This window comes from Protomyctophum bolini (assembly GCF_963924005.1).
Source record: "Protomyctophum bolini genome assembly, chromosome: 1".
NCBI classification, from domain to species: domain Eukaryota; kingdom Metazoa; phylum Chordata; class Actinopteri; order Myctophiformes; family Myctophidae; genus Protomyctophum; species Protomyctophum bolini.
The window spans coordinates 55,289-79,804 of record NC_137862.1 but is presented as its reverse complement, the minus strand read 5'-3'; the positions used below and the strand labels follow the sequence as shown (position 1 = coordinate 79,804).

At 44.3% G+C, this 24,516-nt stretch overlaps 1 pseudogene across 1 annotated transcript in view; it reads left to right on the top strand.

Annotated features, from left to right (window-relative positions):
• LOC308314721 (large ribosomal subunit protein eL15-like) overlaps positions 1-24,516 on the top strand; it is an 89,975-nt pseudogene that overhangs the window by 19,042 nt on the left and 46,417 nt on the right. The window lies entirely within an intron of this gene.

The following is a 24,516-nucleotide window of genomic DNA, read 5'->3' as shown; positions in this document are numbered from 1 at the left end:
AAAAGGTTCGGAGTATTGTGCTCACTTACTGTGTACCAGAGTGCAGGTTACCAAGCAAGTGCAGAGTCAGACCGTTAGTCAGAGAGTCTGTGAAACTGGGGCCTATAAATAGGCCTGGAAAGAGATTTTCTACAAAAGTAGGTGGAGCTAATAGTTCAAATGAGCTGTTGATGGCTCAGTTGATAGCAATTAGTCCTAATGATCTCTTCAGTTTCAGAGATACAGTCTGATTAGTGTGCTAACTAAAACACAGACAGAAGACAAAACAGATAGTACAAAAAGAAAGAAAGAAAGGAAATGGATATTAGGACTAATTGCTATCAACTGAGCCATCAACAGCTCATTTGAACTATTAGCTCCACCTACTTTTGTAGAAAATATCTTTCCAGGCCTATTTATAGGCCCCAGTTTCACAGACTCTCTGACTCACGGTCTGACTCTGCACTTGCTTGGTAACCTGCACTCTGGTACACAGTAAGTGAGCACAATACTCTGAACTTTCCTATAAAAGGAATATGCCTGAATTCATTTCAGGCCACGCCTCCCTCAAGTCTCTGCATTTCCTTGCTCTGACTGAAACCTGGATCACCCCAGATAACACTGCAACTCCCGCCGCCCTCTCTGTTTCACACAAGTTCACCCACACCCCTCGCCAAACAGGTACAGGGGGTGGTACAGGGCTACTAACATCCCCCAAATGGAATTTCCGTGTCTTAAATCTCTCTCACCTTTCTCTGTCCACATGTGAATTTCATGCTATCTCAATATCACAGCCAGTCCCCCTCATCCTCATTGTGCTCTACCGCCCTCCAGGAACTCTCGGGAACTTCCTGGAAGAACTAGACTCTCTGATGAGCTCGTTTCCGGAAGATGGCACCCCTCTGATTCTACTGGGTGACTTCAACCTTCCTACCGCAGAGAAGTATCTTCCCGTTACATCCCTTCTGGCCTCATTTGACCTCTCCCTATCTCCCTCCCCTCCCACTCACAAGGCTGGTAATGTTTTGGACCTTGTGTTCTCCAGAGCCTGCTCTCCCTCCACACTCTCTGTTACCCCCTTAATTAGGTCTGACCACCACTTCATAACCTTCTCCCTCTCTCTCTCCACCCTCCCGCCTAAACCTGTTAACCCTCCGAACGTCACCTCCCGACGCAATCTCAAGTCCCTAAACCCCTCCTCCCTCTCATCCTCTATTCTCTCCTCTCTACCCTCCCTGGAGTCCTTCCTCTCCCTCTCACCTGACACTGCAACCTCATCCTTCCTCTCCTCTATCTCATCTGCATTCGACCAACACTGCCCGCTCTCATCCAGGCCAGCTCGCTCATGTCCACCGGCTCCCTGGCTATCTGAAACTCTCAGATCTGAACGAACACCTCTAAGGGCAGCCGAAAGAAAGTGGCACAAGACAAAGCTACCAGATGACCTTTCCCACTTTCACTCACTCCTCTCTGCCTTCGCCCTCTCACTAACCACTGCTAAAACCTCTTTCTACCACACCAAAATCCAATCCTGTACTTCTAACCCCAGGAAGCTCTTCTCCACTTTCTCCTCCCTCCTTAAACCCCCTCCCCCCACTCAACCTGCATCCCTCACTGCTGAGGTTTTTGTCAACTACTTCGAGAAGAAGGTTGATGATATCAGCAGCTCCTTTCCTCCCCTCCCACATAAAGTGGCATCTGACTCAACCAACACTAACCCCAACATACCATGCATGTCCTCCTTCTCTCCTCTTTCCCCAGACGAGGTTCTACAACTAGTGACATCCTCTAGACCTACCACCTGTCCTCTTGACCCTGTCCCGTCTCCAATCTTCCAGACCATCGCACCTGATCTGCTCCCCTTCATCACCTCCATCATCAACACCTCAGTAACCTCAGGCTGTGTCCCATCTGCCCTCAAGTCAGCCAGAGTAACACCACTCCTCAAGAAACCAACTCTTGACCCCTCAGATGTCAAGAACTACAGACCGGTATCACTCCTTTCATTTATTTCTAAAACCATTGAACGTGTTGTCTCCAACCAGCTCTCTCTCCATCTCTCACAGCACAACCTGCTGGATCCCAACCAGTCCGGATTTAAGAAGGCCCACTCCACAGAAACTGCCCTGCTGGCAGTCACAGAAGCACTACATGCTGCCCAAGCTGCTTCCCACTCTGCAGTACTGATCCTCCTAGACCTATCGGCAGCATTTGACACAGTGAACCACCAGCTGCTCCTAGACACCCTAGCGGATCTAGGCATCGGTGGAACGGCACTAAAGTGGTTCTCTTCCTACCTCACCGACCGGACCTACCAGGTTTCCTGGAAAGGTCTGTTATCATCCCCCCGAACCCTCCAAACTGGGGTCCCACAGGGATCGGTTCTTGGTCCCCTCCTTTTCTCACTGTACACTAAATCCCTTGGCACTATCATCTCTGCTCACAATATATCCTATCACTGCTACGCCGATGACACACAACTGTTTCTATCCTTCCCCCCCTCTGCCACTCAGGTGGAAGAGCGCATCACCGCATGCCTGGCTGACATCTCACAGTGGATGTCCTCCAACCACCTCAAACTGAACCCAGACAAGACTGAGCTTCTCTTCTTCCCAGCTAAGTCCTGCCCTATGCGGGAGCTAACTATCTCCATAGACAACGCCCTGGTAACGTCTGTCCCAACAGCCAGGAATCTTGGTGTTGTCCTGGACAGTCAGCTCTCGTTCAAAACTCACATCACAGCTGTCACTCGATCCTGTAGGTTCACACTCTATAACATACGACGAATTAGACCGTTCCTCACCCAGGAATCAGCCCAGCTCCTAATCCAGACAACAGTCTTGTCAAAACTTGACTATTGTAACTCCCTCCTTACTGGCCTACCAGCATGTGCACTTAAGCCTCTCCAGCTGATCCAAAATGCTGCAGCTCGCTTGGTCTTCAACCAGCCAAAATTCTCACATGTCTCCCCCCTGCTCCGCTCCCTCCACTGGCTCCCGGTCGCTGCCCGCACAGAATACAAAACCCTGATGCTGGCATTCAAAGCAACCAAAGGTATGGCTCCCCCATATCTTGCAAGTATGATCGAACCCTACAAACCCTCCCGCTCACTCAGATCAGCCAACGCAGGGAAGCTGGAAGTACCCTCACTAAAAACGCCGGGACAACGCTCCACACGTCCCAAACTCTTCTCCCTTCTGGCTCCAAAACTGTGGAATGCACTTCCCATTGCAGTCAGAACTGCAGCATCACTCCCAATCTTCCGCCGTAGTCTGAAAACCCACCTTTTCAGACTCCATCATGGCCCATAGCACTTACCCCACCCCCTTAGATAGCAATTCTAGTAGTCATAGCACGTCATAGTACATATGTGTAGCATAGTAGTATAGATGTATAGCTTATATGTATAGTTTCATTATAGATATTCCACTGTTACTTTCTTAGCTACGCATGTTTCATGATAAATGTCTTTATGTGATGTATTCCCATGCTTTTGTTCTTGCTTAAATGTAAGTCGCTCTGGATTAAGAGCGTCTGCTAAATGCCTAAATTGTAAAATTGTGTGTGTGTGTGTGTGTGTGTGTGTGTGTGTTTTCTCTATGTCATCAATACTTTCTATCTCTCATTCTCTGCCTGATCTTCCTAATAATCTTCCCTGAATCCTCTCCTCTAATGTCTGGTCTAGGCCTGTCATGATGTGGTGGAGAGGGAGCCCTACCTTCGTCTGTGTCTGTCTGAGGTGTGTGGCTGTGCCCCCCAGAAGGCCTGCCACTGCACCGTCCTCACAGCCTATGCACGACACTGTGCCCAAGAGGGGGTCCCCGTTCACTGGCGCAACAACACTTTCTGCCGTAAGTGGATGGGCTGTTGGTTTAGTGTTTTAGTGGTTTAGTATTTTTAGACCTCCTGTTGTCCCTTTTCTGCGCGTGATGAGGGTCTCCATGGTAGAAACAAGAACCCTGATGCTGATATCTCAATCTATTCGTGGCACACAAGACATTGATCATCATCACTTCCCTTCTTCTCTGTTGCCTCTCCAGACTCCCAGTCCAACCCCCTGGTGCGCGGGGGTCTCCTGGGCAGCTCCAGAGCCCCACAGGCGTCGGCCACCTGCATGAGCTGGTCCTTTGACAGGAAGCACTTCCACTTCCAGGGGAGCTGCACCTACCTGCTGGCCTCGTCCACGGGCGGGACCTGGGCCGTCTATATCAGCACAGCCTGCGACGGCCGGGCAGAATGCAGCAAGGTAAAGGGCAGTGGATTGTTGTTGTGTTCAATGTCTAAACTTAAACGATCACTGAGATACAGAGGTTTGCATGAAAATTCATTCTAAGGTGAAATGGTCAGTACTCATTCAAAGATGTTTATTCTGGAGCTTGCATACAGTAGCTAGCTAACCATTGTTCTGTCACTCTGCATTGCATTAGGTCATTATTCTGTGTATTGCCATTACATTAGGAGTTTCATTGTTCTGTCAATTTGCATTACTTTAGGTTTCAATTTGTTCTGCAGTTCTGTATTACATTAGGCTGCTGACAGCATTGCAATACAAATATCCGCTTACCTGTGTGTGTGCGTGTGTGTGTGTGTGTGTGTGTGTGTGTGTGTGTGTGTGTGTATGTGTGTGTGTGTGTGTGTGTGTGTGTGTGTGTGCGCGTGTGTGTGTGTCCATCAGGCTCTCAGGATGATGCTGGGTCTAGACTTGGTCTCGGTCCGTCATCGTAACGTTACTCTCAACAACCTCCCTGTTCCTCATGGAGAGCCTCTCTTCCAAAATGGTACTTTTCACTCATCACAGAATCAAAACAAATAAATGGATGTTATGTTTGTGTCTGTGCCTGCGAGTCAATTGCATTGCCACCCACGACACAACAATCAATGTGCTTATAATGTCCTCGAAGTCACGCGTCCAGAGCAAAACTGAGACAACGTATAGCGTATAATGTGTCACATCTTGTGGTGTCTTGTTCCTCCATCCAGGAGTCAGTGTCTACTGGCTGGGGGACTTTGGCTTTGTGGAGTCTGGTCTGGGGGTCAGGGTGAAGTTCGACCTGGCTAACACCGTCTACCTGACGGTCACCGCTGAACACATGGCTGCCACCAGGGGGCTCTGTGGCGTCTATAACAACAACGCTGATGGTGAGACAGACACACAGACACACACACACACACAGTCACACACACAGGCCTGTTGGGTTCCTGCCCGGCCCGGCCCCAACAAGGGTCCGTAATTTATCAGCCCGAGCTCTACTCAAGGCCTGAAACCAAATAACTTTAATCTTTCTCTGATGTGCACTTTCACTGATGCACACAGCCGTGCAAATGTCCGATGCGCGTTCTCTCTATAGTTAGAGAAAATTAGCGAAATGTTTGGCAAATCGGCCATAGCCACTTGCCCAAATGTGCTGACCCCATCACATTTGTGATGACGGCTATGGCCATTTTTAGGTGAAGGAGTGTTTTTCTGTGCAAAACTAATGCTTGCAATGGATTCAGAATCATGAAAACCCCCTAGTTTGACATGTCACAATGTCATGCTACTTAAAGTATAATGAAATTTGGAAAGTTTTGCCTTATATTGGTTGTTAATGGTACAACATTCAGCAGCTGTCACAAAGTTTCCCAAGGGAGTTGGGTTGGAACAAATTTATATGTGATTGTAGACACCTTTATGAACACATGTGTGAAGAAGGATTTGCTACACATTTGGCAAATTTTCCTGTATTACTAGTGTTCTCTGACACGTGCAAACACACACGGTACTTGTTGTGGTTTTATAAACCATAATAACTACAATTACAAGTTACACTGACAAGAATGCCCGGTAGTAAGCCTACTTTATAATAACTATTCGTTGTAACTAGTCAATCATTCATAAACTATTAGTTAATCAGTTATTTGTTAATAGATAGTTAGATATGTATTACTATGCTTTATAGTTCATCAATCATTCATAAACTATTAGTTAATCAGTTATTTGTTAATAGATAGTTAGATATGTATTACTATGCTTTATAGTTCATCAATCATTCATAAACGGTTAGTAAATGAGTTATTATAATGACATGTTAACTTTACATTAAGGATTTATAACATATACATATTTATTAGACCATGAATAAGCATAAGAATAATATTAGTAAACTACTTACTATGACTTGTTGAGTATTTGTTAATAGTTTATATAATATACTATTATGATGTTATTGTAAAGTTGCAACTATTCCTCATTTACTCATGTTAGTAAATGAGGAAAGGTTAACCGTTTCATCATTGCCCCGTGGAAAACCTTCCTCATTGTTTCATGTTATCGTGCTTTGAAGCACACTTTTATGCTGTACTGTTAACATTTTCTGCGATCTACAGATGACTTCACCACAATGAGTGGAGTTGTGTCCCCGTATGCTGCCAGCTTTGGAAATTCATGGAGAGTACCTGATGGTGTAATGTTAGAGACCACAGAAGACATGTAAATATGAAATAAATGCTTAAACATGTAGCTAGGTGTAATGTTAGAGTCCACAGAAGACATGTAAATATGAAATAAATGCTTAAACATGTAGCTAGGTGTAATGTTAGAGACCACAGAAGACATGTAAATATGAAATAAATGCTTAAACATAGCTAGGTGTAATGTTAGAGACCACAGAAGTGAACCTTTTCATGCCCGTTTTCTCAAGTCTCTGTTTCTCTGCAAGACATTAATTACTCTACAAGCCAAAACTGGTGGGTCAAACTGAACAACCAATATGTCAACTTGAAGCTGTGATTCCCTGCTTTCACGTGACACATGATCACAAAGAAATTAATTAAAAACCAAAAAAAAATCAATGACTTATACCCCGGTCAGAAACGGCCATAAATGTGAGATCTACAAATGTGAGATTCAACACAGACACAAATGGGGTTCCACGCCACAACCACACAGACACACGTACAGTCAATATTGGGGTCCCCCCCCCCACACACACACACACACACACACACACACACATACAGTCAGTCAGTATGGGGGTCCCTCTTTTGACATGAAACATGTCTGAGAACGGCAGATATACAGACAGATGGGACCCCCCCCCACCCCACGCCCCCCCCCCCCCCCACACACACACACACACACACACAGTTCCTTTATGTCTCCTGTGGGCTGTACTGGGAAGTGGGCCACACCTCTTATATCACCATGGGGACCACCACCCCCCCCCCCCCCCCCAACCAACCACCACAGACCCCTCCCCCCCACCCCTCCCCCCACACAGGCCCTTAGGTCCCCCCCCCCCTCTCTCTCAGCCCCCTCCCCCCGTCTATACTCCCCCCTGTGCGTGCGTGCGTGCGTGCGTGCGTGCGTGCGTACGTGCGTGCGTGCGTGCTCCTGTCTGTCTTGGTCATTTCAGAGCCATTAGGGTTAATAAAGGAAGACCCCCCCCGCACCACTAATTACCCCCCCCCCCCCCACCACCGCCAGTGCCGTTGTGCCACGCGGAGCAACCACGGGGGCACGCCAGGAGCAGTGTGTGTGTGTGTGTGTGTGTGTGTGTGTGGTGGTTTGGTTTGGTTTGGTTTGGTTGTGCTGTCGGGGCCTTCTGGACTCCGCCAGATGGTGGCAGTATTGAGTTCTCCTCCTGCCTCCGTCTGGGCTCTCTCAGGCAGAAATGCCATGAACAGGAAGCAGCGGGACCAACAACCTGATATCTACATTACAATGTAGAGTTGTAGTCCTGTTAGAGTTGTAGTCCTTTTAGAGTTGTAGTCCTGTTAGTGTTGTGGTCCTGTCAGAGTTGTGTTTACATTAGAGTTGTAGTCCTGTTAGAGTTGTAGTCCTGTTAGAGTTGTGTTTACATTAGAGTTGTAGTCCTGTTAGAGTTGTAGTCCTGTTAGAGTTGTAGTCCTGTTAGAGTTGTGTTTACATTAGAGTTGTAGTCCTGTTAGAGTTGTAGTCCTGTTAGAGTTGTAGTCCTGTCAGAGTTGTGTTTACATTAGAGTTGTAGTCCTGTTAGAGTTGTAGTCCTGTTAGAGTTGTGTTTACATTAGAGTTGTAGTCCTGTTAGAGTTGTAGTCCTGTTAGAGTTGTGTTTACATTAGAGAGGAGAGGAGAGGAGAGGAGAGGAGAGGAGAGGAGAGCAATTTAAATATGCAGATGTTTTCGCAGCGAGCAACAAATGTAACACCGGGGTCTCTGTGATGTCATTAAGTGTTTACTGTTGTCTTCTCGTCACCGGCGAGGAATCAATTATGGGGTTTAGAGAGAGAGAGAGAGAGAGAGAGAGAGAGAGGGAGAGAGGGAGAGAGGGAGAGAGAGAGAGAGAGAGAGAGAGAGAGAGAGAGAGAGAGAGAGAGAGAGAGAGAGAGAGAGAGAGAGAGAGAGAGAGACAGCAGAGCGCTGACATGTGACGTGATTGCCATCAAACAGGGCAATTTGCTCGCTGTCAAAAAGAAAACCAACGAAAATCAATCGGTTCGCGAAAATGAGCGAGACCGAAAACACGATTTTATTATTGCATTTTATAATACAATACTGATTGGCCATTTCACAGATACATGCTGATATAATAGGCCAATTAGCGTGACTAATTGATTTAAACAGATTATAAAATGTATGGATTGTACCTTTAAGAGCAGAAAGACGATCACCTCTTACCCCATAGTCCGGCAGTCCAGGTGGAGGGGGGGGGGATTTGGTATATAGTCTTTTTATTGGCCTAAAATATTCTCTATATTCATACATTCATGAATCCACTTTCTGACCGGATGTTATTATTGGGCAATTGTTTTTTTAGTGGTTTCTTGTGATCCTACTGTTAACATCCTACGGCAGGCAGTGTCACAGTGCATTGCAGAGAAGGTGTAGGACCCAAGTGCAGACAGACAGGCAGTGTCACAATGCAGGGCAGAGAAGGTGTAGGACCCAAGTGCAGACAGACAGGCAGTGTCACAATGCAGGGCAGAGAAGGTGTAGGACCCAAGTGCAGACAGACAGGCAGTGTCACAATGCAGGGCAGAGAAGGTGTAGGACCCAAGTGCAGACAGACAGGCAGTGTCACAATGCAGGGCAGAGAAGGTGTAGGACCCAAGTGCAGACAGACAGGCAGTGTCACAATGCAGGGCAGAGAAGGTGTAGGACCCACGTGCAGACAGACAGGCAGTGTCACAGTGCAGGGCAGAGAAGGTGTAGGAGGACCCAAGTGCAGACAGACAGGCAGTGTCACAATGCAGGGCAGAGAAGGTGTAGGACCCACGTGCAGACAGACAGGCAGTGTCACAGTGCAGGGCAGAGAAGGTGTAGGACCCAAGTGCAGACAGACAGGCAGTGTCACAGTGCAGGGCAGAGAAGGTGTAGGACCCAAGTGCAGACAGACAGGCGGAGGCAGACGATGTCAAATGCAACAGAGTTTATTGACAAAACCTCACAACGGACCAGGACCAAACACCAGGAAGCAATAAACAAGACTAGGAACAAAGGTACTATGGTACTAGGAACACGAGAAGCCAAACTAGGACGTATACACTCATGACTTACAATGAGGATCTGACAGAGGACTGAAACACACTGGGGCATATAAATATACAAAGACTGACTAGACACAGGTGAACCACTAACACAATCAACACAGGGATTGGCTGAGAGACAAATAAGACACAGGTGGAGAAAACTAATGATCACAGGTGGTGAGACGACACAGGTAACAAAAGCAACAGAGGACAAACCAAGGGACCAAAAATACTACAAAAGAAAAGCACAACAGAAACGTCACGGATCGTGACAGGCAGAGAGAGAGAGAGAGAGAGAGAGAGACTCTGACCTGAGGTTCGAATCCCGGCTCCTCCTCCTGTCTACAGTACATGTCGAAGTGTCCTTGAGCAAGACACTGAACCCCAAATTGCTCCCGATGTGCTGGTTGGTACCCTGCATGGCTTCCGCCGCAATCGGTGTATGAATGTCTGAATGTATAATGCAAGATCTATATGTAAAGCGCCTTGGATGAAGGCACTATATAAATGCACCATTTACCATTTACTCCTATATGGGAACAACCAGGTCCAAAACAAGAGTCTGGCAGAGAAACAGCGAGTTGAGAAAACAGGCTTTATTGAAAAGAAATAGGATCTAATTCACGCCAGCATTTCTTAAATTTGAGCTCTTGTTTGAAAATCCACAGTTCCAGACTTCCGGTAGGGAGCTTATCCTATAGCAAGTTTAACAGTTCAACTGTTGTTTACAATAAGAAATGAATAGAATGGATTATTATGGCGACGACGATCTAAGACATTACACCTAGCTACATGTTTAAGCATTTATTTCATATTTACATGTCTTCTGTGGTCTCTAACATTACACCTAGCTACATGTTTAAGCATTTATGTCATATTTACATGTCTTCTGTGGACTCTAACATTACACCTATAGCTACATGTTTAAGCATTTATTTCATATTTACATGTCTTCTGTGGTCTCTAACATTACACCTAGCTACATGTTTAAGCATTTATGTCATATTTACATGTCTTCTGTGGACTCTAACATTACACCTATAGCTACATGTTTAAGCATTTATTTCATATTTACATGTCTTCTGTGGTCTCTAACATTACACCTAGCTACATGTTTAAGCATTTATGTCATATTTACATGTCTTCTGTGGACTCTAACATTACACCTATAGCTACATGTTTAAGCATTTATTTCATATTTACATGTCTTCTGTGGACTCTAACATTACACCTATAGCTACATGTTTAAGCATAATTTATTTCAGACATGCTCTAGTATGTACAACTAGTATGTCTAACTCAATTAGTTTAAACAATAAATCCATTCAGATTAGTATCTCCTGTGGTGAGAAGCTGGAGGCTGCAGCGATGACAGCCCTCCAATCAAATCTGGTCACATTTTTCTTTGAAAACGATGAAATGAAACAGAATGAATGTTTTATGTTTTTCGTCGTTTTTTTTCTCCACTCATTCCCACAACCCCTCCCCTCCCCTCTCCTCTCCCCTCCCCCAACCACCCCCCTCCCCCTCCCCTACCCTCCCCTCCCCTCTCCTCTCCCCTCCCCCAACCACCCCCCTCCCCTCCCCCAACCCAGCATGGCACCCTGCTGTACACCCCCCCCCCCCTCCCTCCCACACACACACACACACACACACACAGCACGACCCCCGGATTCTTGGGTGGGGGGGCTGCTCCAATGAGAACGCTGGAGTGGCATTCCTTCCCAGAGACAAGAACCTCCAGGTCTGGTGGTGGTGGTATCCCCCTAACCCCTGCCTGCCTGTCTGTCTGCCTGCCTGCCTGCCTGCCTGCCTGCCTGCCTGCCTGCCTGCCTGCCTACCTGCCTATCTGCCTGCCTGCCTGCCTGCCTGCCTGCCTGCCTGCCTGCCTGCCTGCCTGCCTGCCTGCCTGCCTGCCTTGTCTGCCTGCCTAGATTGCCAAGGGAAGTAAGGCATGAGCATCATCGACCGACAGCCAGGATGAAACCACTGGCCTGAAGCAAGGCCTGACTGGCGCTGTGTGTGTGACTAGTGTGTGTGTGTGTGTGTGTGTGTGTGTGTGTGTGTGTGTGTGTGTGTGTGTGTGTGTGTGTGTGTGTGTGTGTGTGTGTGTGTGTGTGTGTGTGTGTGTGTGTGTGTGTGTGTGTGTGTGTGTGTGTGTGTGTGTGTGTGTGTGTGTGTGTGTGTTGCTGCGTCGGCAGAAAGCGAGTCAAATTGTGAACTTACAGTAAGGACTATCATGTCCTATAACCAGCTGTACATTACGCTACACGTGTAGCTAGAGGCTATAGGACGCTTTACAGACGACCAGGTGAAACCAGGACTATCTCTGCTATAGGACGCTTTACAGACGACCAGGTGAAACCAGGACTATCTCTGCTATAGGACGCTTTACAGACGACCAGGTCAAACCAGGACTATCTCTGCTATAGGACGCTTTACAGACGACCTGCAGGTCAAACCAGGACTATCTCTGCTATAGGACGCTTTAAGACGACCAGGTCAAACCAGGACTATCTCTGCTATAGGACGCTTTACAGACGACCAGGTCAAACCAGGACTATCTCTGCTATAGGACGCTTTACAGAGACGACCAGGTCAAACCAGGACTATCTCTGCTATAGGACGCTTTACAGACGACCAGGTCAAACCAGGACTATCTCTGCTATAGGGCGCTTTACAGACGACCAGGTCAAACCAGGACTATCTCTGCTATAGGGCGCTTTAGACCAGGTCAAACCAGGACTATCTCTGCTATAGGGCGCTTTAAGACGACCAGGTCAAACCAGGACTATCTCTGCTATAGGACGCTTTACAGACGACCTGCAGGTCAAACCAGGACTATCTCTGCTATAGGACGCTTTAAGACGACCAGGTCAAACCAGGACTATCTCTGCTATAGGACGCTTTAAGACGACCAGGTCAAACCAGGACTATCTCTGCTGCCGGGAAAGAAACCATCTTAACTCCAAATTGTTCATTTTTCAGGAAATTAGCCTTAAAAAGGGCCTTCTATGTTTCGGCCCCCAAACTCTGGAATTAACTCCCCAACCATCTCAGAGCTGCTCCCTCTCTCCTCTCTTTCAAAACCTCACTCAAAACCCACCTCTTCAAAATAGCTTTCCCCAGTTGACGTCTCGTTTATCCCTTTATCTTTTTAACCCTGTATCTGTTATATATATTTTTTTTTTTTTCTCTCTTAATAAAGTCTGTTCCTAGTGTTCCCTTGTAAAGCACTTTGGGTATTTAGAAAAGCGCTAAATAAATCTGAGCTATTATTATTATTATTAATAAACCCTTAATATATATTTTTAAAACAAAGAAATACAGCCTCGTCAAACGTTGCTGTTGTGACTTTATATATTGTGAATTGTTAATTAACACCGTCTTCGGTACAGGAAAACACAGAAAGGTAAACGATAAGAAAACTATAGCAGCATTTGCAAAACGGGTAGGATTAATTACCCAAATAAAGTGTATCCCGTCAAAACGCCACATTATTTAACCGTTAAATGTAACTCTGTCCGACACGATCACCTCTTCTTTAAGTTGCTTCCTCACTGTCCCTCCTCCATGAAACCACCTGTTATTATATTATATTACATTACATTGATTCAGGACTATTAAAAACTCAGATTTAATATGTGTAAAGGTAGCAGCTCTGTTTACATGCATGCATTTTGATGAATTGAACAAGGTGGACCCTCTTGTAAACAAGTGTAAGGTCGTCCACTCACAGTTAACAGTCTTTGTATTGAGTTGTGCTTGAAATGTACTGTAATTCTGCAAACTGTTAATAGATATTTCAATATATATAATATATATCAATCAATCAAAGCAGTAGGTCTATAGCGGTCTACTTCATTGGTTTAATTCATTGGTTTAATTCATTGGTCATAGTTTCAAACTCACAGTTTCGGCACAAACAAGGGACTAAATTAATTTCGCTCCTATGCCACCAAAATGTGGAACGCCCTACCAACAGTCATTTAGATATGCTAATCCTTTGACTCCTTCCAAACCGCTCTCAAAGGGCCCCTACGGACGGCTGCAAATCGAAATGGGCCCCCGTAAAATCTCTCCCTCACTGTATATGTTTCTTTTCCCTTTTAACCTCCCTTATGATGAATTCCTGTTCTGTTCCTTGACTTTATAGAAGTGTCTATTTGTACGTCTCTAAATGTTTTGATGAATTGAACAAGGTGGACCCTCTTGTAAACAAGTGTAATGCTTTATTGGTGTCGTCCACTCACAGTTAACAGTCTTTGTATTGAGTTGTACTTGAAATGTAGCCTACTGTAATTCTGCAACTGTTAATAAATATTTCAATCAATAAAATAAAAGAATAGCTGGTCAAATGGCGCCATCATGTGGACAACCAAGGGCTAGGCAACTGCTCAATATGAGTGTCAAACCTGGAGTAAACACGTTTTTATTTCACTTCCTCTTACTCAAACAACACTAAAACTCCACCCGTCTGTCTCCCAGCATACATTACACTGTACCTGCCTGAAGAAACGCCTGTTCATTCACCATTACACAACGGGAATATAAGTAGCATATTATTAAAGTATTAAAGTTAATAGGCGTCGACGCAGGTATTAATTTCGTCCGTGGAATTGACGGTGGAATTGTTGTCCACCGGAGACGAAGACAGGCAAGTTGAGACAACTGATCACTCTCTGGACGCCATTCTAGCCTCATCGATCGGGTAAGTGTTTTAATCACTTTATACTGGAACTGTCTGTACAGTTTTTACAGTGTTTATACAATGACATAATCAATTGATTTGTTTTGCAAAACAAATCAGTTGAGTTGTTTTTGTTTTGCAAAACAATATATTAATCAACAAGCCCCGCGGGGGGGGGGGGGGGGGGGGAGAGAGAGAGAGAGAGAGAGAGAGTTACACTTCTTAACACAATGTAAAAACTACACAAATATTAGAGAGGAGTTCTTCCCAAAATTTGAAACAAATTTCCCAGAATTCCGAAGTATGACAGAAAGGGAAAGATTACCAGTCCTTCTGGGGGAACAGAAAGAATGTGCAGTTTTGGCTGCAAAATATGTCAATTCCTGTCACAGGAAAAGGGACAACCAGTAGGACACACATACGCCATGTTTTATTTTATGCACCACCTGCTTTATTTTATATATTATTTTTATTTATTTTTTCATGTCATTGATATTATGTTGTTGTTGTTTGTAATATCTGTGATTGTGCTTTGGCAACACTTGTAAAACGTCATGCCAATAAAGCCTGTTGAATTGAATTGAATTGAATTATGTGTGTGCGCACTGTGCGCGCTACTTTATTCTGGACGAACCACTTTCCACTTGGACGTCGACAACGACTCAGTTTCCCCTGTATGAATATGATAATAATAATAATTATTATATTTATTACTGTATGAATATGAAAGACTATTGGCCCATTTAACATTGATTGGATGGCCATGGTGCCATTCTTTGCCTATAATGCCAAAATGAAAAGGCATAGGCTATGCCAAAAGAATGCCTACCTGGGAATTTTTTTAAATAGAACAAAAAGGGACAGTATGTGTCTCTGATGTCTTGGTAGCGTACAGTGGACAGTATGTGTCTCTGATGTCTTGGTAGCCTACAGTGGACAGTATGTGTCTCTGATGTCTTGGTAGCCTACAGTGGACAGTATGTATCTCTGTCTGATGTCTTGGTAGCCTACAGTGGACAGTAGTGTCTCTGATGTCTTGGTAGCCTACAGTAGACAGTATGTGTCTCTGATGTCTTGGTGGCCTACAGTGGATGCAGTATGTATCTCTGTCTGATGTCTTGGTAGCCTACAGTGGACAGTAGTGTCTCTGATGTCTTGGTAGCCTACAGGACAGTATGTGTCTCTGATGTCTTGGTAGCCTACAGTGGACAGTATGTGTCTCTGGTGTCTTGGTAGCCTACAGTGGACAGTATGTGTCTCTGGTGTCTTGGTAGCCTACAGTGGACAGTATGTGTCTCTGGTGTCTTGGTAGCCTACAGTGGACAGTACAGTATGTGTCTCTGGTGTCTTGGTAGCCTACAGGACAGTATGTGTCTCTGATGTCTTGGTAGCCTACAGTGGACAGTATGTGTCTCTGATGTCTTGGTAGCCTACAGTGGACAGTATGTGTCTCTGATGTCTTGGTAGCGTACAGTGGACAGTATGTGTCTCTGATGTCTTGGTAGCCTACAGTGGACAGTATGTGTCTCTGATGTCTTGGTAGCCTACAGTGGACAGTATGTATCTCTGTCTGATGTCTTGGTAGCCTACAGTGGACAGTAGTGTCTCTGATGTCTTGGTAGCCTACAGTAGACAGTATGTGTCTCTGATGTCTTGGTGGCCTACAGTGGACAGTATGTATCTCTGTCTGATGTCTTGGTAGCCTACAGTGGACAGTAGTGTCTCTGATGTCTTGGTAGCCTACAGGACAGTATGTGTCTCTGATGTCTTGGTAGCCTACAGTGGACAGTATGTGTCTCTGATGTCTTGGTAGCCTACAGTGGACAGTATGTGTCTCTGATGTCTTGGTAGCCTACAGTGGACAGTATGTGTCTCTGATGTCTTGGTAGCCTACAGTGGACATTATGTGTCTCTGATGTCTTGGTAGCCTACAGTGGACAGTATGTGTCTCTGATGTCTTGGTAGCCTACAGTGGACAGTATGTGTCTCTGATGTCTTGGTAGCCTACAGTGGACAGTATGTGTCTCTGGTGTCTTGGTGGCCTACAGTGGACAGTATGTGTCTCTGATGTCTTGGTAGCCTACAGTGGACAGTATGTGTCTCTGATGTCTTGGTAGCCTACAGTGGACAGTATGTGTCTCTGATGTCTTGGTAGCCTACAGTGGACAGTATGTGTCTCTGGTGTCTTGGTAGCCTACAGTGGACAGTATGTGTCTCTTTCTGATGTCTTGGTAGCCTACAGTGGACAGTATGTGTCTCTGATGTCTTGGTAGCCTACAGTGGACAGTATGTGTCTCTGATGTCTTGGTAGCCTACAGTGGACAGTATGTGTCTCTGATGTCTTGGTAGCCTACAGTGGACAGTATGTGTCTCTGATGTCTTGGTAGCCTACAGTGGACAGTATGTGTCTCTGGTGTCTTGGTAGCCTACAGTGGACAGTATGTGTCTCTGATGTCTTGGTAGCCTACAGTGGACAGTATGTGTCTCTGGTGTCTTGGTAGCCTACAGTGGACAGTATGTGTCTCTGGTGTCTTGGTAGCCTACAGTGGACAGTATGTGTCTCTGGTGTCTTGGTAGCCTACAGTGGACAGTATGTGTCTCTGATGTCTTGGTAGCCTACAGTGGACAGTATGTGTCTCTGATGTCTTGGTAGCCTACAGAGGACAGTATGTGTCTCTGATGTCTTGGTAGCCTACAGTGGACAGTATGTGTCTCTGATGTCTTGGTAGCCTACAGTGGACAGTATGTGTCTCTGATGTCTTGGTAGCCTACAGTGGACAGTATGTGTCTCTGATGTCTTGGTAGCCTACAGTGGACAGTATGTGTCTCTGGTGTCTTGGTAGCCTACAGTGGACAGTATGTGTCTCTGGTGTCTTGGTAGCCTACAGTGGACAGTATGTGTCTCTGATGTCTTGGTAGCCTACAGTGGACAGTATGTGTCTCTGATGTCTTGGTAGCCTACAGAGGACAGTATGTGTCTCTGATGTCTTGGTAGCCTACAGTGGACAGTATGTGTCTCTGATGTCTTGGTAGCCTACAGTGGACAGTATGTGTCTCTGGTGTCTTGGTAGCCTACAGTGGACAGTATGTCGTCTTCTCAACTTTTTAAGTTGGAAACTGGCTGCAACACAACACCGCCCCTGCTGTGCGTGTGTGCGTGCGTGTGGGCGTGTGTGCGTGCGTGCGTGTGTGCGTGCGTGCGTGCGTGCGTGCGTGCGTGTGTGTGTGCGTGCGTGTGTGTGGGCGTGCGTGCGTGTGCACACATTGTGTATATCCCTGTAACACCGAGCGTTACAATAATGCAACATATTTTAATTAATTAATATATTTAATGTAGGTTATTTTTTCACCTAAACATCATCATTGATGTTCATTGCAATGCCATTGGTCATGGTATTTGCATATAAATACCCCCCCCCCCCCACACAGAGGCTGAAATTCACACAAATAAAAAATCTCTGGACATCTCTGAAACATGTTATATTTATTACAGTGAAAGATGTCAATTATTTATTATTATTATTTTAATAATTATTATAAATGTGCATAACATTTTCCTAGTAGTAAAAAGTAGTTTTCTCTTAAAAAGTATCTTTTTTTTTTTTTTTTGCAAGTAGAAATGAATCCAGGCTTTACAGGGATATACAGCAAACATTGACTGTTGTCTGGTGTATTGTGACTGTGTGATCTTGACAGGTTTAATACAGAGCAGAGATGAGTCTCCGTGAGGAGAGAGAGGAGGAGGGAGCTGACAAACATCTCCTCCACAGAGCAGAGATGAGACGCCGTGAGGAGAGAGAGGAGGAGGGAGCTGACAAACATCTCCTCCACAGAGCAGAGATGAGACGCCGTGAGGAGAGAGAGGAGGAGGGAGCTGACAAACATCTCCTCCACAGAGCAGAGATGAGTCTCCGTGAGGAGAGAGAGGAGGAGGGAGCTGACAAACATCTCCTCCACAGAGCAGAGAAGAGACGCCGTGAGGAGAGAGAGGAGGAGGGAGCTGACAAACATCTCCTCCACAGAGCAGAGTCTCCACATACAAAGTATGTTAATCCTCCATTACTAGTATAAACCACAGTGTTTTACCACATTATTATGTCCTGCTAAAGTATTTTAATCCTGCTATACATATTATTTTACTTAAACTGCACTGTTACATTATTATTCATTTTTCCTAATGAATAAAAAATGATGCTACTTAAAATTTGGTGGGTGCTCCTGATATTTCTCCGGTTCTCCTATAGGCCTACATTTCTAAAGTTAGTGATGAAGCTTTAAAAGTAAACTATAAGTAAACAAGTTAATTTGGAGCCCTGACAAATCTATCTATGCAACTGTTCTTCTATGCACGGATTACCGGAATTACCGTAAGTCATGTGGCAGCCAAGTCTATGGGTTTGTTTAGAGTTAGGGGGGCCCCTGAGCTAGGGGGGTCCCTGGGCTTGAGCGTCCGTGTGACCGTGAAGAGGCACTAATTGATGACGTGAGACACGTGAGACACCACTGATAGTTCACCCAATAGTGGGAACAAAACATGGTGAAGCAGCATTTCACCATTATGCACCAAAAACCTGGAATAGCATTCCAGGTTACATTAGGAAATCCCCAACCATAGCCAATTTTAAGTCCAATTTAAAGACCTATTTATTTAACATTGCCTATCCCAGTGATGTCTAATAACAGCTAGGTCTTGCCTGGACATTACATTAGCTATGTTTTCTGTTTCTATTAAAGGTGGCATTTGTTGTAATTGTATCTAGTATAATCTGTATTCATTTTAAAGTGCACTGTTGCACTCTGTATTTGTATTTGTTTTTATTCTGTAAAGCACTTTGAATTGCCTTGTGTATGAAAGGTGCTATATAAATAAAATTGCCTTGCCTTGCCTTGCCATGTGGGGTATATAATAATAATAATAATAATAATAATAATAAACTTTATTTGTATAGCACCTTTCATACATAAATGTAGCGCAAAGTGCTTCACAGGGCAAAAATAGAATACAATAAAAATAAGTAGTTAAAATGATAAAACAATGGCAAAGAACACAATTGAATATAAGAACATAAAATAAATAAAAACAAATAAAATAATAATAAAAACACCACATGCAGCAAATCAGTCAGGGCAGGGTGGGAACGTGCAAATTAAAACTCAATTAAAAGCAATGTTGTAATAATAATAATAATAATAATAATAATAATAAATAATAATAAGTAGAAGTGGGTCTTGAGCTGAGCTTTAAAAATGTCTACAGAGGCTGCCATATGAATACAACTGGTGAGTAATTTAGTACAATAATAGTTCTGATCCATAGCCACTTTGCTGTCATTGCATTCAGGCTATGGGACTGTTCTCTTCATGCATTCAGGCTATGGGACTGTTCTCTTCCTGCATTCAGGCTATGGGACTGTTCTCTTCCTGCATTTAGGCTATGGGACTGTTCTCTTCCTGCATTTAGGCTATGGGACTGTTCTCTTCATGCATTTAGGCTATGGGACTGTTCTCTTCCTGCATTCAGGCTATGGGACTGTTCTCTTCCTGCATTTAGGCTATGGGACTGTTCTCTTCCTGCATTTAGGCTATGGGACTGTTCTCTTCATGCATTTAGGCTATGGGACTGTTCTCTTCATGCATTTAGGCTATGGGACTGTTCTCTTCCTGCATTTAGGCTATGGGACTGTTCTCTTCCTGCATTTAGGCTATGGGACTGTTCTCTTCCTGCATTTAGGCTATGGGACTGTTCTCTTCCTGCATTTAGGCTATGGGACTGTTCTCTTCATGCATTCAGGCTATGGGACTGTTCTCTTCCTGCATTTAGGCTATGGGACTGTTCTCTTCCTGCATTCAGGCTATGGGACTGTTCTCTTCCTGCATTCAGGCTATGGGACTGTTCTCTTCCTGCATTTAGGCTATGGGACTGTTCTCTTCCTGCATTTAGGCTATGGGACTGTTCTCTTCATGCATTTAGGCTATGGGACTGTTCTCTTCATGCATTTAGGCTATGGGACTGTTCTCTTCCTGCATTTAGGCTATGGGACTGTTCTCTTCCTGCATTTAGGCTATGGGACTGTTCTCTTCCTGCATTTAGGCTATGGGACTGTTCTCTTCCTGCATTCAGGCTATGGGACTGTTCTCTTCCTGCATTTAGGCTATGGGACTGTTCTCTTCATGCATTTAGGCTATGGGACTGTTCTCTTCCTGCATTCAGGCTATGGGACTGTTCTCTTCCTGCATTTAGGCTATGGGACTGTTCTCTTCATGCATTCAGGCTATGGGACTGTTCTCTTCCTGCATTTAGGCTATGGGACTGTTCTCTTCCTGCATTCAGGCTATGGGACTGTTCTCTTCCTGCATTCAGGCTATGGGACTGTTCTCTTCCTGCATTTAGGCTATGGGACTGTTCTCTTCCTGCATTTAGGCTATGGGACTGTTCTCTTCCTGCATTCAGGCTATGGGACTGTTCTCTTCCTGCATTTAGGCTATGGGACTGTTCTCTTCCTGCATTTAGGCTATGGGACTGTTCTCTTCCTGCATTCAGGCTATGGGACTGTTCTCTTCCTGCATTCAGGCTATGGGACTGTTCTCTTCATGCATTCAGGCTATGGGACTGTTCTCTTCCTGCATTTAGGCTATGGGACTGTTCTCTTCCTGCATTTAGGCTATGGGACTGTTCTCTTCATGCATTCAGGCTATGGGACTGTTCTCTTCCTGCATTTAGGCAATGGGACTGTTCTCTTCATGCATTCAGGCTATGTAGCGGACCCAGCTGGCCAATTAGGTTGAAGACTGACTGATGATTTTGACTGATACTTTATTTCAAAATTCACCGTAGAAACTGAGAAAAGATAAATATACATAACATAAGTAAATCAATAAATCCATAAACAAACACATACAGGTTGAGACATATGCATATACAGTAGACCTAAACAAACAGCATAAATGTTCACATGAACCAATAATTAAAGTTAATCACGGTTTACTTTTTACTGTGAAACATAACTCAAAACCCCTTTGTATCAGCCATGACAAACCCCACAACAATAAGCCAATCAAATTCATAAGCAGTGAAAATACAAGATATGACAAATGCAAGTATTAACCTTGTTCCCCTTCCAGCTAGGCGCTAATAAAGTGGCATGTGCAGTTTGTTCCAGGGCTCTTTGGCCATCCGTCCTTAGTTCCTTCCTTGACAAACTTCTCCATGTGTTGCCATTCCTTCTCATGGCAGTATCTGTTCCTCAATCCTCTTACCACTGAGGTTGGCAGGTGGCATTTATGATCAAGTGCTGCTATCTGCAGCCCCATCCTGGGCGTTGTCCTCACAGTCACAGGTGAACTTGATCATTTCAATTAAACTGATTTGGCCCTGTGGGCAGGAAACCTTTACAATGAAAGCCCTGGAGAACTGACTTGGGGCAGGAAACACGTCAAAATAAAAGCTCAAAGAAAACACAAATTAATCATGGAAACAGCCCTGTGGGTACGTTACAGGCTATGGGACTGTTCTCTTCCTGCATTTAGGCTATGGGACTGTTCTCTCACCAATACAAAGATGTCTTGTGTCGTTAGAAAGCTTCCTTTCCTTAGTGGACGCCCCCTGACCCCCCCCCCCCCCCCCCCCCCACCACCACACGTATAAAATGCACTTTTTGTCCAGAAAGGGATTTTTTTCCCACTGGAAAAACAATACTTTTAGTTACTACCGATGTTGCCAAGAGAAAACCTCATAGACAAGAGTTTTCCTTTCTGGCCAAAAAGTGTGGTGTGGGACGGCCCGGGGGTCTCAGAAGGCTTTGTATTGGTGAGTAAAACATTCTTAATATTTTCGCTACAGAGGGCAGGAAGATAACCGTCCCATAGCCTAAATGCAACGGGTGTGTCATTATGAGGTGAAACCCAAATATTTGACTATACCTGTAAACCTGGATGTAAGGAATCTTGAACAGACTGATGTCTTCACTCACATGGTAATTATAGAAACATTTCTAGGATTCCAGAAGTCTGTACCACAGACCAGTCTCCAACAGCCAGCAAGAGCAAAATGTGAAATGGATTCACCTTTTTATTAAGAAATATACTATAAAAAAAACCAATAACAAACTATAGGCCTACAATAATTATACAACATGGAATATGCAGTTATTTGATCTAAAGCTGTACAATAGTACAATTGCAATATCCAAAAGCACAGACAATATCCAGTCAAATATTGTAGTGTTCTCGTGCAGTGTAGAGAACTGTCACTAAACACAGAGTTAAACCGTAGCCAATGAAGACAGAGACGAAGTAAGATTTGACCATTTACTGTTGCTCTTCCTCATGAAGACGGTGAAAACTGCAAACATAACAACAATACAAACATTCAGGGTTTGTTCTTAATTGACATCATTTCACAGTAAAAAGAAAACATAACAGGTGAGTAGCTAAATGACCTACACACACCAAGGCAATTGGCATGATGCCCTACACCTGTGCACTCTAGGCTACTATGCTCTGCAAACAGCAGCAAACATTGTTAAATAAATAACTTTCCTCTTACAAATAAACATGAAGGCCTACACAAATTCACAAAGTTGTACAGAAAGTTAACTGAAATCAACACAACAACTGACGGCATTGCCTCTAAAATGCTTCCAAGTGTGTTAGATGTGATTCTAGGCTCTGAACAGCCTGTGCTCTCTGTGCACTGCTGCATGAAAATGGTGCTGACAGGAAATGACTCATTAAATACAAAGAGTTTTCAAAATAAAATCACTGGTAACCGCCTTCAAAATAAAGTACTCAAAGCCCTTCTAAGGTAAACAGAAATTCAACCACGTACCATTAATTAATATATAGAAAAATAGAACATTTGCCTTAAAGGCAACACAAATATCATGATATGGATATAATATTCATACTACAGAGAATAGACTGTAATGTGACTGTATAGTAATGTTGTCTCAACACCTCTCCAACACAGCAGAGAATAGACTATAGTAATGTTGTCTCAACACCTCTCCAACACAGCAGAGAATAGACTATAGTAATGTTGTCTCAACACCTCTCCAACACAGCAGAGAATAGACTATAGTAATGTTGTCTCAACACCTCTCCAACACAGCAGAGAATAGACTATAGTAATGTTGTCTCAACACCTCTCCAACACAGCAGAGAATAGACTATAGTAATGTTGTCTCAACACCTCTCCAACACAGCAGAGAATAGACTATAGTAATGTTGTCTCAACACCTCTCCAACACAGCAGAGAATAGACTATATAATGTTGTCTCAACACCTCTCCAACACAGCAGAGAATAGACTATAGTAATGTTGTCTCAACACCTCTCCAACACAACAGAGAATAGACTATAGTAATGTTGTCTCAACACCTCTCCAACACAGCAGAGAATAGACTATAGTAATGTTGTCTCAACACCTCTCCAACACAGCAGAGAATAGACTATATAATGTTGTCTCAACACCTCTCCAACACAGCAGAGAATAGACTATAGTAATGTTGTCTCAACACCTCTCCAACACAACAGAGAATAGACTATAGTAATGTTGTCTCAACACCTCTCCAACACAGCAGAGAATAGACTATAGTAATGTTGTCTCAACACCTCTCCAACACAGCAGAGAATAGACTATAGTAATGTTGTCTCAACACCTCTCCAACACAGCAGAGAATAGACTATATAATGTTGTCTCAACACCTCTCCAACACAGCAGAGAATAGACTATATAATGTTGTCTCAACACCTCTCCAACACAGCAGAGAATAGACTATATAATGTTGTCTCAACACCTCTCCAACACAGCAGAGAATAGACTATATAATGTTGTCTCAACACCTCTCCAACACAGCAGAGAATAGACTATATAATGTTGTCTCAACACCTCTCCAACACAGCAGAGAATAGACTATATAATGTTGTCTCAACACCTCTCCAACACCACACCAAGCTTCAGAAGGACTTGGACAATGGCTTTCTATACAGGGTACTGGGCTGAGATCCTCTGAGGTGAAGGAAGATTCTCGGACCAGCCCCTCTGACTAGACAATGTGTCTCACCCTACTAACCATGGTGGCCAAACTTACATAGCCTAGTAGTTATTATGAATATATATATATAGTGAAGATATGAGACACACACACACACACACACACACACACACACACACACACACACACACACACACACACACACACACACACAGGATAATTGGCAGTATAATCTGCATACACTATGCACTACACTTTATGAATGTGTGTAGATCAATCATTCAAAACCCACAACATACGGTAGAGGCTCTTTCTAGGGAAAACAAACAAAGAGGAAAGATATCACAATCCCTTACGATAAAAA